The 23,748-nt window shown below is 32.6% G+C and overlaps 1 protein-coding gene and 1 pseudogene across 1 annotated transcript in view; one reads left to right on the top strand and one right to left on the bottom strand.

The window, feature by feature from the left end:
• Positions 1 to 23,748, top strand: part of LOC107453215 (cyclin-dependent kinase-like 4) — a 138,009-nt gene that overhangs the window by 15,587 nt on the left and 98,674 nt on the right. The window lies entirely within an intron of this gene.
• Positions 20,521 to 22,090, bottom strand: LOC122272966 (uncharacterized; annotated as a pseudogene).

Below are 23,748 nucleotides of genomic sequence, written 5' to 3'. Positions count from 1 at the left end.
AATACTCACATGATCATTTTGTAACTTTAGAGTTACTATTTAGCTGATGCAAGTTTTCAAACTTAGAAATAAGATTTAAAGCTGTCAGAGGGCCCGACAATAAATGATGAAAGAAGACTTTTTGAACACCTTATGTCACAAAATCACGAAATAAATTTGTAACTTATATCGATTACTTCGGTTTTTATTTGCAATCACTGCATAAGATTTGGTAAGCCTAGCTTAAATATTTACAGAGATATGAACATTTTTATAAAAAAACGTTTCTTTGCTATAACTTTAAAAATATTTGGTAAAATTAAACAAAATTTTTGAAGCAATTTAAAATTAAATAATTTTTTTTTTAAAAATTTGAAAAAATTTTGCTTGAAACTACGAAAGATTTATATATTTTAAGTAGTTCTTTTGCAATTCTCATGCGCGAAAAAAATTTTAAATTTTATTTTCATAATTTTGTAGTGAATCGTATTTTGACACTAACGAAGAAAGTCTTATTTGAATATCTTAAAAACTTAAAAAGTTTCCATCAATTTTCGACGCAGTTTTCGTACTGTTTGAAATAAAGCTTAAAATGATCAGGGATTTTTCACAAGTTTTTTTTTCTTGTTATCCTGTTATAAGATAGTGTCATTTGCAATAATACAAAATAAAAATTTGTGGAAAACTCCTGATCATTTGAAAAAGCACATGAATTAAACAACTCTTAAGTTACAAAATAATTCTCTGAGTATTTTTTGAGAAATTTTAAAAAAAAATGTCCAAAACTAAAAGTGTCTCTTCCATTATTGTAGGGCACAATTTCCTAGAATTGTTTTACTGGAAGTTGTTTCTGGCAACGACAAAAAACTGGCGACCAAATCTGAGAACGATTCTATTGACCCTAATCGGAATTTAATGAAAATATTTTTCAGTGCTTGTTTTTAATTTTTTAATCGATTGAAATGAAACTAAATAATCGTTTCTTAAGAAAAAGTGCTCCTAAGCGTCAAAATAATCATGATCTATTCTGATAAGAGTTAACTGTTATTCATATTTTAATAGTTTCATTCACTATTCGGTTAAAGCACGTACACAAAATAAAAATTCGAGCAGAAGTTTATAAGTTGGAGTACATTGTTTTCTTTGTGTACTATGCAACAAAGAAAATTATTCATTTGTACCTAAAGTTGCATTCAGTTTGAAAAACGATTCTATTTGAAAGAAAAATAAAATATACAATGTAATGAAATTATTCCCCAATATTTTCCAATCTAGCACAAATTTAATTCGCCTTACTTTGAAAACTTAGAGTTGGCGAAGGTTTGCATAGTAAGCAATCTATTATATTCAAAGGAAACTAAAAATTGTGTACAAACCAATCATTTCGGATTTTTTAAATAAAAAAAAAGCTAAGACAATTACTTAAAAATTAAGAATATTATTTCGGTATAAAAATTATTAAAAATAATTTTAATCTAAGTATATACATTTTTTTATCAAATCATAAACGAATTGTAAGAAAATATTTAAAATATCGATTTTCACCAAAACAAAAAAAAGAAAAAATTCTTTATAAAAATTCTACAATCACGTGACTTCCTTACTTTTAAACCAACTGTGATATCATATATCATCTTGCTTAACGAGAAATAGTTTCCTTTAAATCGTTCTTTCTATTCAATAGTTTTTTACTATAGATAGTTTTTTCCTTATACCACTTTAAGCTCTACCATATCGAAAAAAATCTGTATTTTTGCATCATTCTTGCTTCTCTTTTCTATTTTAAATTATACAAGATTACGAGATGATGAAAAATATGTACCATTATGTAAAATATTCTGCAGAAATATATTTTTTGAAGTTATATACTAAGATTATAGAGTTCCTTCAAAATTGTTAAGTGAAGACAAATCATATTTATAAAGAATTTAACCCGTGTTTTTACAAAAAATATATATATTGAAGGGCAAGAGCACATTCATACAGAAGTTATGGACAAATTTATCTAGTTTCAGCAAAGAATAAAGTGGTTATAAGTAGTTATAATAACTATAGATGCTTCTTAAATATAAACCTTGAAAAAAGCAAAATGGAGGGAAAAAAATTACTTTTTACATTTCGCACATTTTAAAAGTTAATTATCTCATGCTGTGAGCCCTATTTTATTCAGTTTTTCAAATGGTCTTCATGTAGTTTAAAATTAGTTTTCGTCTTTGGTTTTGGAACGGGATTGAAAGAACAGAAGTTTTAAAAAGTTTTTTCGAATTATAACTATTATCGTGTTAAGACATCATCCAGCACCTAGTGATACCAAAAATGGCTACTAAATAAGTACGATATATTTGAATAATACTGATTCAAATTAAACAGTTTAAAAAGTACGTGTTAAGTTAAAGAATTATGAAATTCATCATAAAGCTGGGAAATAAAAATAATTAAGAATACATTGAAAAAATAAGAAAAATTATCATGAAAGCAAAATAATGCCCATTTGGTTAAAAAATTTATGATATGAGGTCAAAAAGTGAATTTTGACGTTTGTTTCATTTTAGCATAGTTTATTCAGTGTAAAAATAATTCATTTTTGAAGTGATTACGAGCAATTGATTTCAGTGCCTTTGCAACTTTGAGTCATAAAGTACTTAGATATAGCTGTTAAGAATTCTGTATTATTTCAATTTGAATTGCATTCAATAATCACTGGAGGAATATTTTATTTTATAACCGTCATTTAACAGCCGACTCAAATTTTCGTTTACGGCAAACATTCCAGAGCCTTGTAATTTTGAACCTAATCCAGAAAACAAGGGATCAAGTATTGGGAGAAATTTCGCCTTCGTTGAGGACCTTTTTGTCGAAACTAACCAGCATTAGTGTTTCATAGGGAGGAAGACCATGAAAACCTCCGACGGTTAGTCTGACTGCAAGGGGACTCAAATTCATGATCCATAGACCACGGAGGATGTTTTAAGTCAGCACTGTGGTCGGTGCGAAATGCGTATCGACCAGCCATCGCTGGGATTCGCACCCAATTCACCTCATTGGGAGGAAAACGCTCTATCGCCTGAGCCACCAAAGCTTAAGGAATATAATTGTGGAATTCTTAGACCTTAAAATTTCATACTATTTTTTTTTTCATTAAGCAATGTTACCCCTTAATTTTTAGAAAATTGAAGCTACAGTGTCCACCTTTCGCTTACTGTTACAATGTCGAAACGACTAATATGCGATACTGGGTCTATGAGAATGCTACTTTTTCTACATATAACTCATTCAGTTATAATAAAGAAAGAACGATAAACCGTAGCAAAATATTCAATTAAATGAAAGAATCTTTAACTTCCAATATAAGATTTTATGGAAATGAAATTTCTCGGGAAAAAAGCTGGCAATGCACGGGAAAAAAATCTTTTAAAATTACCGTACTATATGGTAGCGACATCTCTGGTAAAAAAACATTTAAAAGAAAAAAAGAAGGAAAGAAAACAAAAACATACTTCTGGTAATAAAAACCAAAGGAAATGGTATTCAAATCATTCATTTGGTAATTTTTCCTTTCACATGGTTACAGTTAACCGGAAATTCCGGTTTTCAAAAATTATAGTTCTTTTTACTACATATTTTAACATCTAATAAAAAATTCAAAACTGAAAAGTAAATTTAAAGAATAAATGGTTTTTATGCCATGCTCTAAGGCATTATAATAAAATTACTAAATTTTAAGACATTTACTAAATTTTTTCACATATAATAAAGACATATTTTATTGTAAATTTTAGCAAAATCATTACTAAAGTGCTTCGGTAAAAATTACCGAGTTTTTTTTTTTTTTTTTTTTTTTTTTTTTTGGTGTTCTCAAAGAGGCAGAAACAAGATAAATTTTAGCACATTTTGTTTGTTTTGACCATATCTTTTTTTTTCTCTGTATAACTGGAAAATTTCGAATCTGAGAATTTAAGACAAAATAAAGTCGTTAACCTTTCCTGAAAAAATAGATGTATGCAGCTTTTTTTAAAGGGGAGGGGAAAAAAGTTTCTTTTAAAACTCTATGCGAAGTGGAATTTTAAACTAATTTCTTTTTCCAAAAATAACATTTATGAGAAGTGGACTTTAGAGAGTCTTCAAAAAAAAAAAAAAAAAAAAAAAAATCTTCTGATAGAGAAAACTACCTCAGTTATCTAGATAACTTTCCTTCCAGGTTTTTTAGTTTTTTCTGAGCAAGAAAACAATGCAAATCATCACTTAATAATTCAATAGTTTTTGACCAAGCCTATAAACCAGCGATTCTCAACCTGTGGGGCGCGCTCCTCTAGGGGGGCGCGAGCCGAGCACACTTGAGGGGTGGCGCGAGAGTACCCAAGAGAAAATATTATTTAAAGAAATTGATTAACTGGATGGAAGGAAAGCGCAAATACACAAAGAAAACGCAATACATTTCGACATATTTAATAATTTATCAAAGTGAAACAACTTATTAAATCAAAACTTAAGGAGGGGAGCCAAAGGTGGCTTAGCTTTGAGGATTTCCTAATTTTCTGGTTAAGTCTATGTAACTGAAATGATTCTGTAACATCTTATACCTATCTCTAATATATACCACGCATACTTTGAATTGTGAAATAAAATTTCATTTATTTTATAGTACAATTTCAAAATTGTAGCTTCTGCGCTTCCCACGGGTTCTAAAGGTGAGCCCTATATTAAAATCACTTACTCAAATTATCTTTAGAAATGACACTTGAACTGGCAAACGTCTTTTAAAAAAGTACCTTAAGTGTCTTGTTTTTACAATAAAATACAAGTTTGCTGGTACAATACAAGTTTTCCGGATTTTAAAAAAGGATATTTGATTTTAGAGTGTATAATATGTTTATTAATATTTTACAGTGATATAGCTCTTGTGTGAAGTCACTAGTGATTATTTTGAGTTAACTCATTACAATAAATCAAGAATTACTGATTTCATTCTGTCAAAAGGGTTAGTGAACCATAACTAATAAGTAAGAATTAAATAACCATACTAGAATTAACTAACCTAACCCATAACTAATGAGTAAGAGTTAAATAACTACTAGAGTTAACTAACCTAACCCATAACTAGTATGAAAAATACCCAAATTTACAAGAAAATACCAGAATCTACGACAAAAACACTCATATCTACCACAAAAATACTTGAAAAATCACTTTAAAATGCAAACAAAAAAAAAAAATTTGAAGCAAAATATCGCAAACTCTACTAAAGTGCAGAACGTCAAAATATTATAAAAATTTAAAAAATACCACATAAAAATTAAAATGAACTAATCAATTGTTTTTCAATTAAATCATTCCTTTTTGATAAATAATATGCTACGTAATGATTTTTAACTAACTCTTTTATAGATTTCACGTTTGTTTCCGAAGGTGGCCCACGTGTCCCCAAGGCGGCACCGTTGTCAGGCCACCTTGGGAACATTCATATGGTCACCTTTTGTACAACTTAAAACTATTAATCTGATAGATTAATTTGAATTAAAGTAATGTGGTTAAATAAAAAGAAATAAACTTTCAGAAAACATATTATAACTCAAAGTTCTAAGAATTTAAACACATATAAATTACAATATTTTCTTAGATAACCGAAAATTAGAACTGCAAAAAATAAAACCACTTCATACAATGGAGGCCATTCAAGGAAATATCCTCCAATTCATCCACGTGCACCTCAGATACAAGATTTACAATGCAGTAAGGCCATATTGTGATTCAAAATAAATTAAATTCTACTTTTGGGGGGTGGGCTACGTTGGAAGCACTAACCACTTTTGGTTCACCCACCTTACTTAATAAAAACATACTAAATTAAAAACAAATTTGATAATTATTAGTAACTTCCTCGGGCCTGTCTTGCAGAGCAGAGTTTTTCGAGGTAAGGCTTCATATAAGAAATAGCCACTCTCAGTTCTGTTTCTATATTTAGCGGAGATCTATATTTTGTCTTCAAAGAAGCCACAGCAGGAAATCCTGTTTCACAAAGGTAGGATGTTAAAAATGGTAATAGAAAGCGAAATGCCCTTGTTTTTAGTGCAGAAAATCATCCTCTACTCTTACCCAAAATTTAAATAGTGATTAATTACTAAATTGTATTTTGGTTTCGCCACTTGTTGTGAAGTCTGTGAATTTTTCTTCCTCATCAATTGAGAGTCCTTCGGAAGTCTTATGAAATGGATCCCTAACCCACTCGTCACTTGCTATCAGTTTGTCGTCAGCAAGAAAATACTTTTTCAAATTCTTTGCCAGAATGGCTAAATGATTTTCAATGGTTACAAAAACAACATGTAAATGTTCTTTAGCTTTATAAGTTTTACTACAATTATCCACATTTGAAAACATTGTTAGATTTTTTTGCGTTAAATTTCTGTCACACAATTCCAATTTTTTACAAAAAGCATTAATTTTATCACTCGTATCCAACATATGTGTATTTGCTTTTTGGAGTTGAAGATTCAAGTTATTTAATTTCTTGAATAAGACAACCAAGTAGCTCAATTTCATCACAAATAAACAATTGCGAAAATTCTCGGCTTCCAGTCTGCTATCTTCTATCTAGGAAAATGGTGATTTCGTCTCTTAATTCATAAACACGTTGTAAAAATTTTTCACGTGATAAACATCTTGCCTCGCAATTAAATAGTAACGCTTAATGTACTGAACCCATGTCCTTACGAAGTGCGAAAAAGATTCTCGATCTCAGGGGTCCCATTCTTATATAATTTACTATGGTTACAACTGTAGTTAACACAATATTCAAACCAAGACTCATTTCTTTCGAAGCCAAAGCTTCTCTGTGGATCATGCGATGCGTCCAGTCGCATTTAGGCGATTTTTGTTTTACAAGTGCTTGTATACTTTTGAATCTTCCGGACATTGAACGAGCACCATCGGTGCATATTCCGACGCAATTTTTGCCTTCTATGTTTTTCGCATTCATAAAATCATTTAAAATAGCAAATGATGCGAGTGCTGTTGTTTTGAGTTCGATTAATTTGCAGTAAAGTAGTTCTACTGCTGACATATTATCCCAAAATCGAATATAGGCAATTAAAAGAGCATCTATATTAATATCTGTTGCTTAATCAAGTTGTATTGAAAACAATTTGACACGCAATTTTGAGAAAAGCTGTCATTTTACATCTTCAGCTAGATCACCAATTTGACAAGCAACAGTATCATTTGAAAGAGGTGTGGACTGTAATTGTTTTGAAAAATTATCTCCAAACATAGTTTTTACAATCTCAATTGCTGCTGGTTTTAACTTTACTTTTGTTTTGGCAATTAAAAAAAATTTAAAAACAGAATTCAAAATACTCAATATACATTATTGTTGTATACATTTTACTGTAAGCTGGGGCACGATGAAAATTCTGATTAGAAACTGGGCCGCGATTACTGAAAGGTTGAGAAACGCTGCTATAAACTAATGTTCTTTCTAAATAGAAGTAAAGTGTAAGTTGAACACTATAAGTTTAAAATGGGGCATAGTTACACTCTCACAAATAAAACTCTCACTTTTCTCGATTCAGCAGTCCTTGAACTATTTCTTGAACTTTGGGAATCATTTCGTCACGAAATCACGTGATTTATGACGAAAAGCGAATTCTCAAATTTATGACTTTTCTCAACTCAAAATTTTATCGTTATACAATTGTGAGAAATTGCTAGCTAGAATGACGAAACTAGAATGAAGACTTGGTTATTTAGAATAAAATGACGAAATAAGCCGACTTCGGACATGGGTGTAATTTATCTTTCCGTTCTATCGGTCCTTGTTATGTTGTTAAGGAGACATTGTTCCGCGTATATGGTGCGCAAGTTAAAGTGATTATTAGAAAAGTTAGAAACACTTGGCTTTACCTGGTTTTTATTCTGAAAAAAAAATAAACTGACTAAATATTCTTTTAATTTGGAGGAAATTCGTTTCCTCGATGAAATGACGAGATTTCATAGCGATCAGTGATGACTCAGGAGATAGAGCATTCGCCTTCCAATGAGGTAATCCGGGTTCGAATCCTAGCTATGGCTGGACGATACGAATTCTGCATCCGGCTTGCACCGACCACAGTGCTGATGTAAAATATCATCGGTGGTAGACAGATCATGGGTTAGAGTCCCCTTACCGTCAGGCTAACCGTGGGAGATTTTCGTTGTTTTCTTCTCCATGTAAGGCAAATGTGGGTTAGTTTCATCAAAAAGTCCTCCTCGAAGGCAACTTTCTCCCAATACTTGATCCAGTAGTTCCCTTGCCATCTGGATTGAGTTCAAAATTGCAATTCTACGGAGTTGAACATTAGTAACCGCAAAACAAAAAATTGGGTCGGCAGTTCAACGACTGTTAAAAAATAAAATAAGATATTTCGTTGCCGTAGTGGATCAGGGAATCGCGAGTTCGCCTTCCAATGAGGTGATCCGGGTTCGAATTCCAGCTATGGCTGATCGTTACGAATTCCGTACCCGGCTCGCACTGACCACAGTGCTGACGTAAAATATCCTCAGAGGTAGACGGATCATGGCTTGGAATCTCCTTGCCGTCAGGCTGACCGTAGGAGGTTTTCGCGGTTTTCCTCTCCATGTAAGGCAAATGCAGGTTAGTTTCATCAAAAAGTCTTCCATGAAGGTAAATTTCTCCCGATACTTGATCCAGGAGTTCCCTTGTCTTCTGGATTGGGTTCAAAATTACAAGGCTACGGAGTTGAACATTAATAGTCGTAAACCCAAAATTGGATCAATTGTACGACGGTTATGAAATAAAATAAGATAGTTATTTTGTCACTTTGACAAAAAATTTGCTCGGAGCATATACCAGGAAACGGGTTTTATCCAAAACAAAGATAAGTTTCGTGATATTTGAGTATTCATTTTTTACATTGTACGGCAGTTGACGGTCCCTTAATTAAAGACAAATTTACTGTTTACAACACAAAATTTTTTCAGTAATGGCAATTGTTAAAACTCTTTTAAATATTATTTCCAGTGATTCTAAATGGATTTAGTACATTGATGGGTTTAATTCTTTAACTTGTACAGTAAGTGAAAGGGATATGATGACTTGTTAGGTTATCAATGAGAATTCTTTTCTTATTGATAGAAATTCCCACTTGCAGTATTATGTCTACTCACAAATGATCTTTGGTGGTTAATGGTTATTTGACTTCTGTCGATTATGTAAAAGAAAAAGTATACCAAATATTTCCATGGAGACATGAAAAAGAATACTTTAAGAGAAAATTAATGTTAATGTATGGTCCTAGTTATAATTTTAAGTAATCAATAGAAAGCGAAATTAGGTGGTTGTGACATTCTGAAAGAACTAACACCATGTGAACGCACAATGTGAAATATTTTCCGAATATTTAATATCAAATGATTAAAAGTAACTATTTTCAGTAACTATTTCGGATTTTTTTTTTTTTTTTTTTTTTGTGAAATATGTGAACATGTCAGATTTTAGAGCTTCAAAGTCATTAATGCTACAAATTTAGGTAAATGTCTTTTTAGTTTTATATTATTAATTATTATAATCGTAGAAATTTATGTAATATTTAATTAATCGATACAAAAAGGTCACCCTTAGGAAAATTTGCCATAGAGAAGCCTATGGTAATCTATGGCAACCTATGGCTACCATATAAATTTGTATGGCAAGATATCATACGCCTATGGTTACTATAGAAATTTGTATGGCACAACCCCATAAGCCTATGGCTACCATAGAAATTAGTATGGCAGGATACCATACGCCTATGGTTACCATAGAAATTTGCATGGCAAAACCCCATAAGCCTATGGATACCATAGAAATTTGTGTAGCAAGATACCATAGGCCAATGGTAACGGTAGAGACCTGTATGGCATTTATATGGCGCGTCACCATTCTCTTATGGCAACCATAAAAATTTGTATGGCAGTATACCATAGGCCAATGGTAACCATAAAGATTTGTATGGCAGTATACCATAGGGAAAAGCTGATCCAGATCCCCACCAACGAAACAACATTTCCTATGGAGTCCTCAAAAGCATCTTCTAAAAGAAAGAAATATCCATTTTTTCATCCCGAAGTTAATTAAATTCGACATGTAATCCCAAAAGGCATTCCAGGTAAGTCTTTTCCGGCCTCCGGGTGGCCAATTTTTCCATTTTTGAGTGTTTGAAATCCGATGTTCCATTGATTTAGGCTTAGAGTATCAGACCTCCATATTAACGTGTCATCCACTACAAGTGGAATCTTTCGCTAACTTTGGCTACTCACTTTAACATTTTTTCGATCTCATTCTTGGTCAAAAACATCTTATTGCGAACGCCTATGCGATTATCTATCTGAATTTATCAAGTTTTTAATTTCTGGCTGTCTGGTACTTTTATTATCGGTATCTTTACAAAATATGTCGCAATTGAGTATAGGTTTTCGCTATGTTACATTTTGCCATTTGTTAATGCTGACTTTGTACCCTTTAATTAATATCTTGCTGCTTATATTTTTATCTAAAATTTTTATATTTCTTTCTCCCAACTGTTTCTGATTAAACGACATCTTTCTTTTTATTTTATCCCCTTCTTCTGATTTTATATAAATTTTTAGAGTCACATCACTTTTCCATTATTAATGGTGTTCTATTCTCCATAGCAATTTGTAAACAATCTTCATGATGAAAAACGCAGTTAAGTGCTTTTCATCAAGCTAGATCCATCATTTCTTTAATAATTAAAATTTTTTAATTCTCTTAACTTGTTCGGTGACAATTTCATTTTATTGCTGTCATATATGAATATCAAAGTCAGTGTTTATATTCTCATTAGTTTTTGATTTTAATTCCACTTAGGCTCTTGCAATGCTTTTTTACATTATCTTACATATGTTAGGGCTTTATATTTTTATCTTGTGCTTAATTTTTGCTTGCCATTAAATTGTTTTTTATCATGTCTCTGCGTTTTACTATCTTATAACTAATATTTCTTAAGTATCCAAATATATTTGTACAATGTTCTGTTACATATTTATACATAGCTTAGGGTCATCACTTAACTAGATTTGCTGGATTACTGGTTGACAATTGTCTTGCTTCAATATCATCAACGGGACAGTCCCTGGCCATATCATCTGCTGCTGTTACCAAAAATACTTTTAACAATTTAATCTTTCCTTAAGTATATGTAGAGTTCGCTAGATCAGACCTGCGGATCGGAATACCGGACCTGTGACCTCTCATCCTGATATTCTTTCTGCTGTCAGAAATTAACTGCAACTGACTGCAGGATACTGATGTCGTAATTATTCATCGCACATTTTCTCCGGTATATAAATGTATCTGTAAAACCACAAAACTACTACTACTCTGTTATACACTATTTTGAATTTTAATTTACTTTTAGGTTAGTCACGCAGCTTTTGTGACTCTATCATTTTTCCGGAAAATAAAAATGTTTATTTTTATCTTTTGATGTTGTTTTTGGTTCCGTAAAAACGTGAGAACGCTACGCCTCGTTCCCACATGTACAACTTTTTCGTCATAGCGATTTCCTATACCCAATTAATTTTTATTTACTATCCCTGACCAAAAGTCAATAGTAATCATTAATTTTTCCAATTTTAATCATATCCTCTAAAATGAATTCTTGCTTTCTATATGAATAGTGGAAAATGTTCCACTTACCTTTAGACCGCCAATTCGATTATTCAACCTTTTTTGGTTTTAATTACAAATAGATGAAGATGAATTTACATTGAATGGTAAATGATGATTATAAAGTGACGAAAATATAGAGTTAGTTATTAGCGCTGCATAACGCGTCTCTAGTTACATTACATCTACTGTTTTTTAAGTTTTTTAAAAATAAAAAGTTATTACTTCTGATGCGCCAGCGGCGCCATCTGGGGATAGTTTTCTGGGAAGAAGGGGGATGAGGGCTCGTTACCAGTGGTGTATCTAGGGTATGGCAAGTATGGCGTACGCCATGGGCGCATTATTACGAAAAGGCGCAAAATCAACATCGACGATTATTTTTTGAATTAGAAATGTCACTAATTTTTTTTCTCAAGTTATGGCAGAATTAAAAAAAAAGCATACAACATTTAACCTTTCCTTGTGGGCTCGAAAAGAAGACATCGAGGTCCTTTGAGGAACTCTTTTTTGTAACTGGGGGAGTGAAGTATGAAAGGGAACCGCTAATAATAAAAACAAAGTAGGTGACGAGCGTTAAACAATTTTAGTCTCCCACTGTTTTAATTTTTTTTATAACTTCGTTTGAAAACTCATAGACCACCTCAGTTAGGGATAATAGGAGGGCCAAGGTTTCCCGCTCTTTTGCATAACTCGAAAAGAGCTAGAAATCTCCTTCGGTTGTTACATTATATTCAACATTAAAAAAAAGTAGGAAATAAGAAAAAAAAACATTCCACATACCAACTCTCTTTGAACGACTTGACGTCTGTGTGATAACAATTCATACACGTTTCTGCATTCATTCACTAGACACTTTTTCTTTCATTATACTTTCAAGTTAAGCAACAGAGGATTCGCAATAAATAAAAAATTTTAATGTTCATGAATACATTCACGATAAATACTAAAATAAATCAGTAATAAAAAGTAGCTTTTTCTTTTCTACTATTTTATTTACGACGATTTCGGCAAAAGCCAAATTTTAATTATAATATCGTAATTTAAAGAATAATGCAGAGTTTTTAATAATTATAACTATTACTCTCTTTACTAACTTCTTGATACACTCCAATAAAAATATTTTTAATATCGGAGAATTTCCTAAGCAATTAACATTTAATGTCCATCAGAATTTTCGTGAAATTGTGAAAAAATTACTCACATTCTTTCAACCAGGGTCCGCTTTTATGAATTTGAGCAAATAGGGTCCGTTATTGCAAAAAAAAAAACTTTTCAAGGAGTTTTTAAATTGTAAAGACACACAAGATTATGCTCAACACTGTAAAATTATAATTAAAAAACTTAAATTTTAAAAAATAAACAACAATTGCTGCTTCTAAATTAGAGATGCAACACACAAATATTTGGCATCCGCTGCTATAAGCAGAATATTCATTTTGGACGAATAATGGAAGAATCGTCTGCCGAGGACAAAACTTAATTCGTTTACATCCATCTTTCTTGTTTTTTGCCCCGGAAAGGGTTTATTCGATTAACAAAATAATAATGAAGATAAACAAATCTGTGAAGGATCCGATTAAAAGAAAAATCATTTTGTGAAGGGTCCGTTTTTAAGTTAAAATATTTTGTGAAGGGTCCGTTTTTATAAAAAGATATTTTGTGAAGGGTCCGTTAACGGACACAAATTTCTTCTAAATAGACCCTTGTAACCCTATATTTAATTTTATAACCGTCGTTGAACTGCCGACTCTATTCCGCAGTCTTGTAATTTTGAACCCAATCCGGAAGACAAGGGAACTCCTGTATCGAGTATGCAGAGAAATTTGCCTTCGTGGAGGGCTTTTTGGTGGAGCTAACCCGCATTTGCGTTGCATGGAGAGGAAGACCACGAGCACCTCCCGCGGTTAGCCTAAGGACAAGGAGCCTCTAACCCATGATCCGTCTACAATTGAGGATATTTCACATCAGCACTGTGGTTGGTGCAAGCCGGATGCGGAATTCGTATCAACTGGGATTTGAACCCGGTTTGCCTCATTGGAAGGCGAACGCTCTATCCCCTGAGCCATCGCAGCTCCCATATTTAAATTAAAAAGGAATTTAATTTTTTCCCTCTAAAATGTAGCTTCTCATTGCTTCACGATATGTCAAAGCTGTACTATAAAAAATTTTAGCTATCGCTGATAAAATGAAAAGACAAAATGTAAGCTCCTTATTCATCATAGTAAAATTACAGGGAATTTAATTTTTTTCTTTTTTTAGTGTATTATGAATTTCATTTTTTCTACTAAAAACGAAGAATAAAGCACAAACTTAATGTAAAATTTATTGAGTAAAACAAAACAAAAAAATTTTTTTTCCATGTATAAACGATGATAGAATAAACAGTTTAATTAATAATGTTCATTCAAAAGGGTTATTCATGTGTAAGAGTTATAAATATTTAAGTTCCGAATCTTATAAACAAACAAGACATTATTTATAGGACTTTATTGAAACTGTAACTCAGAGTCAAACTATAATATTGCACAAATGAAAAAAAAAAGACTAAAATAGCCACAAAAAATCATGGTTATATATAAAAATAAAATAATTAACTAAATAACATAATTTACATTACAAAAGTATAGATTATGTACTAGCATTAAGAATGTATATTGTAGAATTGTGTTGAATGTGTATTGTAGTACTATGTATGATGTTATAGCTCTTGAGTAGCAAATATATAGATATAAGTCACTGCCTTTTTCCTCGGCAACACATTACGTATTTATTTAAAATCGTGTCCTTTTTTATAATAAGAACATAAAACAAATCCTAAAAATAATATTTATTGATTTCGTTTATTTAAACTAGTTTACTTAGACATTCATTTATATTTAAAATAATTTACTTGGATAAAGTGCTTTTCTACTTAGGTTATTTGATATTATTTATGTATTTGAAAATGCTATCTGTAAAATTAAATTATTGTAAGATAAGCTGAATCTTTAAATTTAAAATATTTATCTATATGAAAAAAATTAGTAGTACAACAGACTAAAAAAATGAAAGGCGAACGAAAGAAACTTTGGAAGTTCAAAAGTTGGTAAGAAATGTAAAGAAATTTTTCTCCCCTTATCTTAAGGAAAGTGAGACCTCCAGTTAAAAGAACAATTTTTCGGGGAGGAAATGGATGGAACCCCTTCAGGCAGAAAAACCAGATGGCCAGATGATGACCAGAGGGATGACTGAGAGATGTGAAAACCATGGGGTGTCCCAGTCTAGCTCAGACTAATTATTCTGTAGTGAAATGCTTGTAAATCTTCAATTTTATCAGGGGTTAAAATCTCTTTGAAAAACGTTTTGGAATCTGCTGAATAGATTTAAAATAGAACCCCTTCTATAAATTAGCTTAAATCCTTCCACAACAGGAGATTTTTGCCACCCATGGTGGGAATCACCTCCACTAATACTGAAAATAGGAGGTTCCTCTGCCTCGCTCAACAAATAATTTAAACCAATGAAACGATTTAATAATGAATACACCCCACAATTTTGAAAAATAAAGGACAGGCGTTATAAGAAGTTAGGCGCTCATACAAAAAATTCTGCTCGTTTTAGTTAATGTTTCAAAATTTAAGACAAGAACATCAAATATTTGAAGTCTTTAGATTTTTATAATCTATTTTGATGCAGCTTCTGGGCTTTTATAATTGATTCATAGATTTAAGTGAGCAACGTGTAATACAAGGATTTTCTTTGATTATAAGTAATCATTTCCTAAATATTTAAACTAATGCATTATACTTTCCCCTATATCTTTTATTTTATTTCAGATTACAATTTTCTTCCTTTAAAAAAAAAATGAGATTAAATAATTACTTTTTTTTTTTAAATTTTATAAGTCTATTACAATACATATCACTTACATTATATTTATATCACTACATATTATATTATTTGAAAAAAATTGTTACTGTTTTTAAAGTAATACAGTATTTTTCCTTGTAAAATTACCTTTCTACAATATAGTATTTTTCCTTGTTAAATTACCTTTTTTTACCTTACCTTAACCTTTTACCTTACCTTACCTAATTACCTTAAGTCACCTCCTTGAACCATTGACATGAGAAGAACGTGAAGATCTGATTATTATATGAAAAGTTATCAGGGTACTCCGTTTATTTATTTCATTTTTTTTGCGCACTGAACGTCTAAAAACTTATAATTCAAATCTGTTTAATTTTTTTTCTGCTTTTTCTCTAATTTGTTCCATTCTGATGCGAAGAGAATTTTTCATAATTTGATTTGATTGTAATTGTCATAACAAATCGCAATTATTTGCACTGTGATCTTTAATGAATTTATTATATCGCGATGATTTTATTGTTTTGGTATTAGCAAAGCATGATTATGTTTAAAAACAATCAATTTCATTCAGTTTAAATTTTAGAAATAATGGGTAATAATCCGGTTATGTTACAGTTTTTCTTTAACCCAGAGACATTTGTTGCGTGTGAGTATTTTTGTTACCTAATTATATTTGTTGCTTAATTAAACAAATTGTTAGAATTTTTATTGGACGATTGAAGAAACGCAAGAGAATCTTCTTTAAATATGATAAAGGAGACTTTTTTTATTCCTAACTAATGCTAATTTCGAACACACGTGAATGCATTACAATTAAAAAGAGATAATTTTATTGTTATAGTTAATTTTTATTTATTTATTAATCTATTTAAAAAAAATGCAATGCAATCTTTTTGGAAAATTTTATAACCGTTGTTGAACAGCCGATCGAATAGTTTGAATTTATGACTGCTAATGTTCAACTTCGCAGCCTTGTAATTTTGAACCCAATTCAGAAGACAAGGGAACTCCTGTATCGAGCATTTGAGAAATTTGCCTTCTCGGAGGAATTTTTCGATTGAACTAATCCGCATTTGCGTTACATGGAGAGGAGGATCACGAAAGCTTCCCGCGCTTAGTCTGACGGCAAGGGTAACCAATGATCCGTCAAGGAGGATATTTTACGTCAGTACTGTGGTAGGTGCAAGCCGGATACGGAAATCGTGTCGAGCAATCATCGCAGGGAATCGAACCCGGCCCACCTCGTTGGAAGGCGAGTGCTCTATCCCCTGAGCCACCACGGCTCTTTTTGCAATATTGCCAAAATGCTTAAATACTTCAAACAATGCTTTTATTTAAGAGATTATAAATATTTTAGGAAGGGCGCAAGTGCGAGATTTGCCATTGGCGCTTCTTTCCATAGATACGCCTCTGCCTGAAGGAAAGGGTGACTGCGGACTGACAACATTGACGGGAGTTGAAAAGACGGTACTGGAAAGGGACTATATTATCGCCGGAGGCGATAGGTAGCCAGTGCTACCCCCCGTGACCATAAAGAATAGAGCGTGGTTTCAACATCGACTATCTGCCAAAGAGGACAATTGAAAAGATAAAGGGGGGTAAGCTTTATCCCATGCATGAAAAGATAAATTACACGCTCACATTTCTGGGTAGAAGTTTAACAAAAAGGGTAGTTAGTTAAAGGGATAAGTTACTTTGTTTTGGTTTAAAGTGAACCAGTTAGCTATAGTATTGTTTGTGTGATTAATGAGTATGATTATTATTGATAAGTATAATAAGTAATGATTTGATGTTTCTTTCTAAGTAACTTAGTGTGTTGGTTTGTTAAGAGTGTAATTTTTTTTATAGCTTTACTAAGAGTATATATGAAAGAAGAAGAGTATTGATCCAATAGCTTGTAAAAAAGTGTAGGATTATTTAAAGATTGTGTTTTTATATGTCAATAGCGAGCTGAGTAAACAAGGTTCTTGGTTTATTATTATTTAGTAGTGATTATTATTTATAATGCATTCTGTTAAAATAATTTTGGACGGGAAAAAAAGGGTCAAGGAAGGTGTTTGCTTTTGCTTAAATGATCAAATGGTTAATTATTATGACTGTAGAATCTATGAAATTTAAGAGTTTTAATTTTGGGGAAAGTAAAGGTGTATAGATTAGATGTACCAATAGAGTACGAAATTTTATTATTTTGCAATGAAAGTTGAAAAGAGTAACTTGTATTTATGTGTATTGTGAAGTAATGTTTGAATATTGCATGTGTTGAATATTGCATGATACAAATTTTGTTGAACATGTTTTGTTTCCATATGAGGTGGTAAATTTCATAATAGAAGGTCGGTATATGAGTATAGGGGAAGGTGTTGCTAAGTTTTATTTTTGTAAGGTTTATTTTTAAATAGGAGTATTTTTTTTGTGTTTAAGAAATTAAATTTATATTGTCAGCATGAGTTTTCTTGCAAAAGCTAAAACGCAAGATTTGATAGTCCTAGCTGAGGAGCTTGGGATAACGGTTTCCGAGAACGTCAAGATTTTTGAGTTAAAAGCATTGATCACCGGGAGTTCAGATTACAACGAGCAATATACTAAAGAGGTTTTGAGTGGGATTAAAGAGGAGCGGGAACGGAAGGAGGAACAGAAACAGGAACGGGAACGAGAGGAGCGGGAACGGAAACAGGAACGGGAACGAGAGGAGCGGGAACGGGAACGAGAGGAGCGGGAATGGAAACAGGAACGAGAGGAGCGAGAACGGAAACAGGAACGGGAACGAGAGGAGCGGAAACGGGAGCATGAGTTAAGAATGAAAGAATTAGAGGTGAGGGGCGCAAATAAAGGGAATGATCTTCAGGAGAAGGACAATAGTACAAACCAAGACAACACTTTTCATGGACACTTAAACACTTTGACTAAGGCTTTAGGGGAACCTCCGACAAAGGCGGAGGAATGGGGCTTTTACTTTAGAGACGTGGAGTATTTGCTGAATTTCTATAAGGTGCCCGAGGAATATAGAGGGAGAATAATGGTGGTAGCTTTAACGGGCAAAGTAAGGGGGCTGAGCGCAAATCTAGCGGAAGGGGATTTGGAAAGTTTTGAAAAAATTAAATAAATCACACTGAAAGAATTTAGAATAACTCCCTTTCAGCATAAAAACAATTTTGATAACTGCTACAGAAGTATTAACGAGTCTCATACTCAATTCGGCGTTAAAATTAAGGAGTCCTTAGAGATCTATATGGAATCGAGGGGGGTCACGACATTAGAACAATTGAAGGAATTGGTAGTGGCAGATAGGATAAAGCAGGGGTTTCCAACTAACATGAGGCCGCGGGCCACAATTAAAAACACAAATCAAATGGCGGGCCACAACTTTATCAAAATTTTATGAAGGACTTTTTTATGTTTGAAAGAACATTAAATATTACTGTCAGATTTTTAATAAGTTGTACAAAACAAAAGTACTGAATTACAAATTAAAATAAGAAGTAGATTTTTAAAAATATTTAATTGTTATTAATAATATTTTTAAAAATATTAAGTAAATAATAAAAATTCGGGCTACAATAACTTTAATGTGCACCTATGTATTAAACAAATAATGTGCAAAAGATATCCAATTGTAAAGATATAAAACTTTAAAAAGGTTGGTATTAAAACTTACATAGTAGCACACAAAATATTCAATGAGAAAATTGAGATTTGTCTGCTGTAACCAAAAGAGAATAAATATTTACATTTAAAATTTACAAATGTGTGTGTAAATATTTTCTTCCAAAATGAGTCAGCGGTTTCAAAGAGTTAAGTCGGATAATTTCTTCGAGAAAATTTCTGATACGCGCATGCTAAATTATATTTACAAAATACAAAAAAATGAAATAAAATAGAGCTACATACACGATTATTTTTGTAGTTGAATAAATATTTTCCTGGGTGCAAAACCTGAGAAAAAATTTTTTTTGCTCCGTTGGTGTGCTAAATTTCACAGAAACGAAGAAATTAGATTTTTATTAACGAGAAAAGTATTTTAAACCCACATTGATATTTTACGAAGATTGTCCGCAAAAAAATGACAACTAATATATTTTAGCTCGCGGGCCACAAAAAAAGGCTTTGCGGGCCGGATGCGGCCCCCGGGTCGCCAGTTGGAAACCCCTGGGATAAAGGATGGTTTACCTCAGGAGCTGAAATCCCACATATATTTGAAGGAATCAGATGGATGGTTGGGGGTTTCAGATTTAGGGCAAGATAGCCTTCTTATATATTCCAATTACTGCCATCTAGAAGTGAGTGGAAGACACCAGAACTTTCTCGAACCAACGAGATTATTCTGTGCGTGCTATTAGCGCCATCTGTTAGCGATAGAAGATACACACTGCCACGTTACTCCTCATGGCTCGTACTGTACGACTAATCTAGAAATTACAGATAATGACAGGAAAATTAATAATATGCAGTGTTGCCGTTTTGCGGACTTTAGTCCGATTTGCAGCCTTTTTTAAACGTTGCGTACTTTTTTTTTTCATCAGTGGACTATTTCACTTTTTACCACCGGCAACAATGATAACATGGTTTTGGCCCTCGGAACTCACTGGAGTAATCAGTATGGCCCTATGGCTGGAAAGTTTGGAGACCCCTGGCCTATACTATGCCAGAATTGTTGCTCATTTCGCGTTACCCAGTGGGCACCTGTGAACCAAAGTCACGGAGGCGAGCAACATTGCCCACGCCACACTGCCACAAACCCGTTTATATGGTGGGCCACATTCACGCATCATACGCACACACAACAGAGGACAGCACAAAGAGAGAGAGAAACAAACTAAGGTAGACAACGTTAAAGAGCACAAAAATATTATTAATAGCAGACAGCTGTTTCGGATGCTCAAAGGGCAACCTTCATCAGTGCATCAGAAAGAAATGAGAGAAAAATAGGGTAAATATATAGAGAAAGGTGGCGTCACAAGTGGATTAGAGCAACGGCCAATAGGAGGGAAGGGTGAAAGGATGACGACGAATGGGAAGCAAGGAACAAAAAGGTGGGGGGGGGGGTTAGTTAGGCTTAATCATAGATTTCCAAACAGGAGAAAGATAAGGAACGCTGTATAGGTCATTGACCAACAGTTTGGAATTTTTGAAAATATTATAGGACTCATAAAAATCTAAATCAAAAATTGAAGAACAATTTTGAATAACTTTAGAAGAAGAAAAATCAAAATTATGATTAGATTCTCAACAATGTTGGGCAATAGATGAGAGTTTAAATTCTTGTTTTTTGACATAGGCTTCATGTTCCTTGACACGGCACTTTAAGGCACGCTTAGTTTGGCCAATATATGAAAGGCCGCATTGGCAATTAATTTGGTATATACCCCAGCTACTTTGACTGTCAATGGGCTGCTTGAGATTAGAAAATTTTATCTTATTAATGGGACTGAAAATAATATTAAAATCAAACTTCTTTAAGATATTAGCAACTTGACGACTTATTTTAGGAAAATAGGGTAAAATGACTAAATTGTTAGAAAATTCTTTGGAAGGTTTATCGGCATGTGATTGTTTAGTTAAGTTTTTATAAATATTATCAATAATGTTAGAAGAATAACCTCTGTCATGAGCAATGGCTTTGATGTAATTTAATTCTGCATCAAGAAGATCATCGTTAGAACAAATATTTACCGCACGGTAGACAAAATACCGAAAAGATGCAAGTTTTTGGTTGGGAGGGTGGGAGGATTTGTAGTGAGGGGGAAGAGAAACATCAAAAGGTTTACGAAAGACAGTAGTATGGAATGAATTATCATTCCGAGTCACAAGAACATCTAAGAAAGGAAGTTTTTGATCAGACTCTAATTCAAAGGTGAACTGAATGCAAGAATCAATGCTGTTCATAACATTAAGGATTTGATCTAAATTACAATTATTTTCCTCTAACAAAGCAAAACTGTCATCAACGTATCTTTTATAAAAGGGGAAAGTTAAGATTTTGAATAGTTTACTCTCAAAATAATGCATATATAGATGTCACTAAGTATAGGGCTCAAAGGATTTCCCATGGCAAGACCATTGGTCATACGGTAAAATTTGTTGTCAAACGCGAAAGTATTTTGTTGTAAACAAACACGGGTAAGGTTAACATATTCATCGACCTCATATTGGGAAAAATGATATTCCGAAAGTCTAAGTCTTAGGCATTCCAAAGTCCCCTCAACAGGAACATTAGTGAACAGTGATTTTACATCAAATGAGGCCATCAAATAACCATTAGGTTTTAGATTTTTAACTTCTTTAACAAACTCAAGGGAATTTTTGGTAGTAAAAGAATTATTACCAAGAAGAGGGGAGAAGACAAAAACTAAAAATTTTGCGAGTTTGTAAGACGAGGTACCAATGTTGGAGACAATTGGTCTAAAAGGAGTGCCAACTTTATGTAACTTAGGTAAAGTATAAAATCTAGCGCAATGAGAAACAGAGGGAGTCAAAACAACCTTAAGTCTATTGGGAATTAACATAGAGGATTTAATAGTTGATTTTATAACATTTAATTCTTTAGTGCTCGGATCTTTGGGAATTTCTTTATAAGGACCATCAAGAATAAGTTGTTTAGATTTCTCCAAATAGTCTATTTCGTTTAGAAGAACAATTTGACCACCTTTGTCAGCTTTGGTAACGATTAAGTTGGGATTGGACTTTATATCTTTAAGAATTACTTTAGAGGAAATGCTAAGGTTTGAATTAGATATTTTTGAGTTGAAGTCTACGGTATTGGCAATAAAGTGTCTGATAGAATCTTTTTGAGCATCATTAATTTTACTGAATTTAAAAGATTTTTCGATAGGAGCAATGAGTTTAGGTAATGAAGGTCGAGTTGAAATAGCAAAATTATTGTTAAGTTTTAAAGCATTAATTTGAACATCAGTAAGAGTGATATTTGAGAGATTAACTACAGAATTTTGATTAACAACAGGCAAACTAACGCCAGGTTTTTATCATTAACTTTGATGAGTTTATTCAACTTATTATTCAGGTTTAAGCTATGTTTTGAAGAGATTTTGGTTGCCCTATTCCAAGACGATTTTTCCATTGCGTCAAAATTTGAGTCTTGTGAAGAATTCACAAGATTCTTCCTCTCCTTAGAGCCGTCATTAATGAAACTAGGAATAAACTATCCAGTATTGAACGCGAATTGTACCATTTACACATCAGAGTGCCTAATCTAAATTCAAATTTTGACGCAATGGAAAAATCGTCTTGGAATAGGGCAACCAAAATCTCTGATCAAAAAGTTTCTTTCTTAGATGTTCTGTGAATCGGAATGATAATTCATTCCATACTACTGTCTTTCGTAAACCTTTTGTTGTTTCTCTTCTCCCTCACTACAAATCCTCCCACCCTCCCAACCAAAAACTTGCATCTTTTCGGTATTTTGTCTACCATGCGGTAAATATTTGTTCTAACGATGATCTTCTTGATGCAGAATTAAATTACATCAAAGCCATTGCTCATGACAGAGGTTATTCTCCTAACATTATTGATAATATTTATAAAAACTTAACTAAACAATCACATGCCGATAAACCTTCCAAAGAATTTTCTAACAATTTAGTCATTTTACCCTATTTTCCTAAAATAAGTCGTCAAGTTGCTAATATCCTAAGGAAGTTTGATTTTAATATTATTTTCAGTCCCATTAATAAGATAAAATTTTCTAATCTCAAGCAGCCCATTGACAGTCAAAGTAGCTGGGGTATATACCAAATTAATTGCCAATGCGGCCTGTCATATATTAGCCAAACTAAGCGTGCCTTAAAGTGCCGTGTCAAGGAACATGAAGCCTATGTCAAAAAACAAGAATTTAAACTCTCATCTATTGCCCAACATTGTTGGGAATCTAATCATAATTTTGATTTTTCTTCCTCTAAAGTTATTCAAAATTGTTCTTCAATTTTTGATTTAGATTTTTATGAGTCCTATGAGATTTTCAAAAATTCCAAACTGTTGGTCAATGACCTATCCAGCGCTCCTTATCTTCCTCCTGTTTGGAAATCTATGATTAAACCTAACTAACCCCCCCCCCCACCTTTTTGTTCCTTGCTTCCCATTCGTCGTCATCCTTTCACCCTTCCCTCCTATTGGTCGTTGCTCTAATCCCCTTGTGACGTCACCTTTTTCTATATATTTACCCTATTTTTCTCTCATTTCTTTCGATTTCCAGCTCAAGCCTTTGCAGAGTGCGGACGTTTTATGTCTAGCTCTGTGCGAAACAT

This window comes from Parasteatoda tepidariorum, chromosome 11 (genome assembly GCF_982258835.1).
Source record: "Parasteatoda tepidariorum strain Cologne lab strain chromosome 11, Ptep-v5.0, whole genome shotgun sequence".
In the NCBI taxonomy this organism is placed as follows: domain Eukaryota; kingdom Metazoa; phylum Arthropoda; class Arachnida; order Araneae; family Theridiidae; genus Parasteatoda; species Parasteatoda tepidariorum.
The sequence above is the reverse complement of the archived record's forward strand: the minus strand, read 5'-3'. Positions and strand labels throughout refer to the sequence as shown.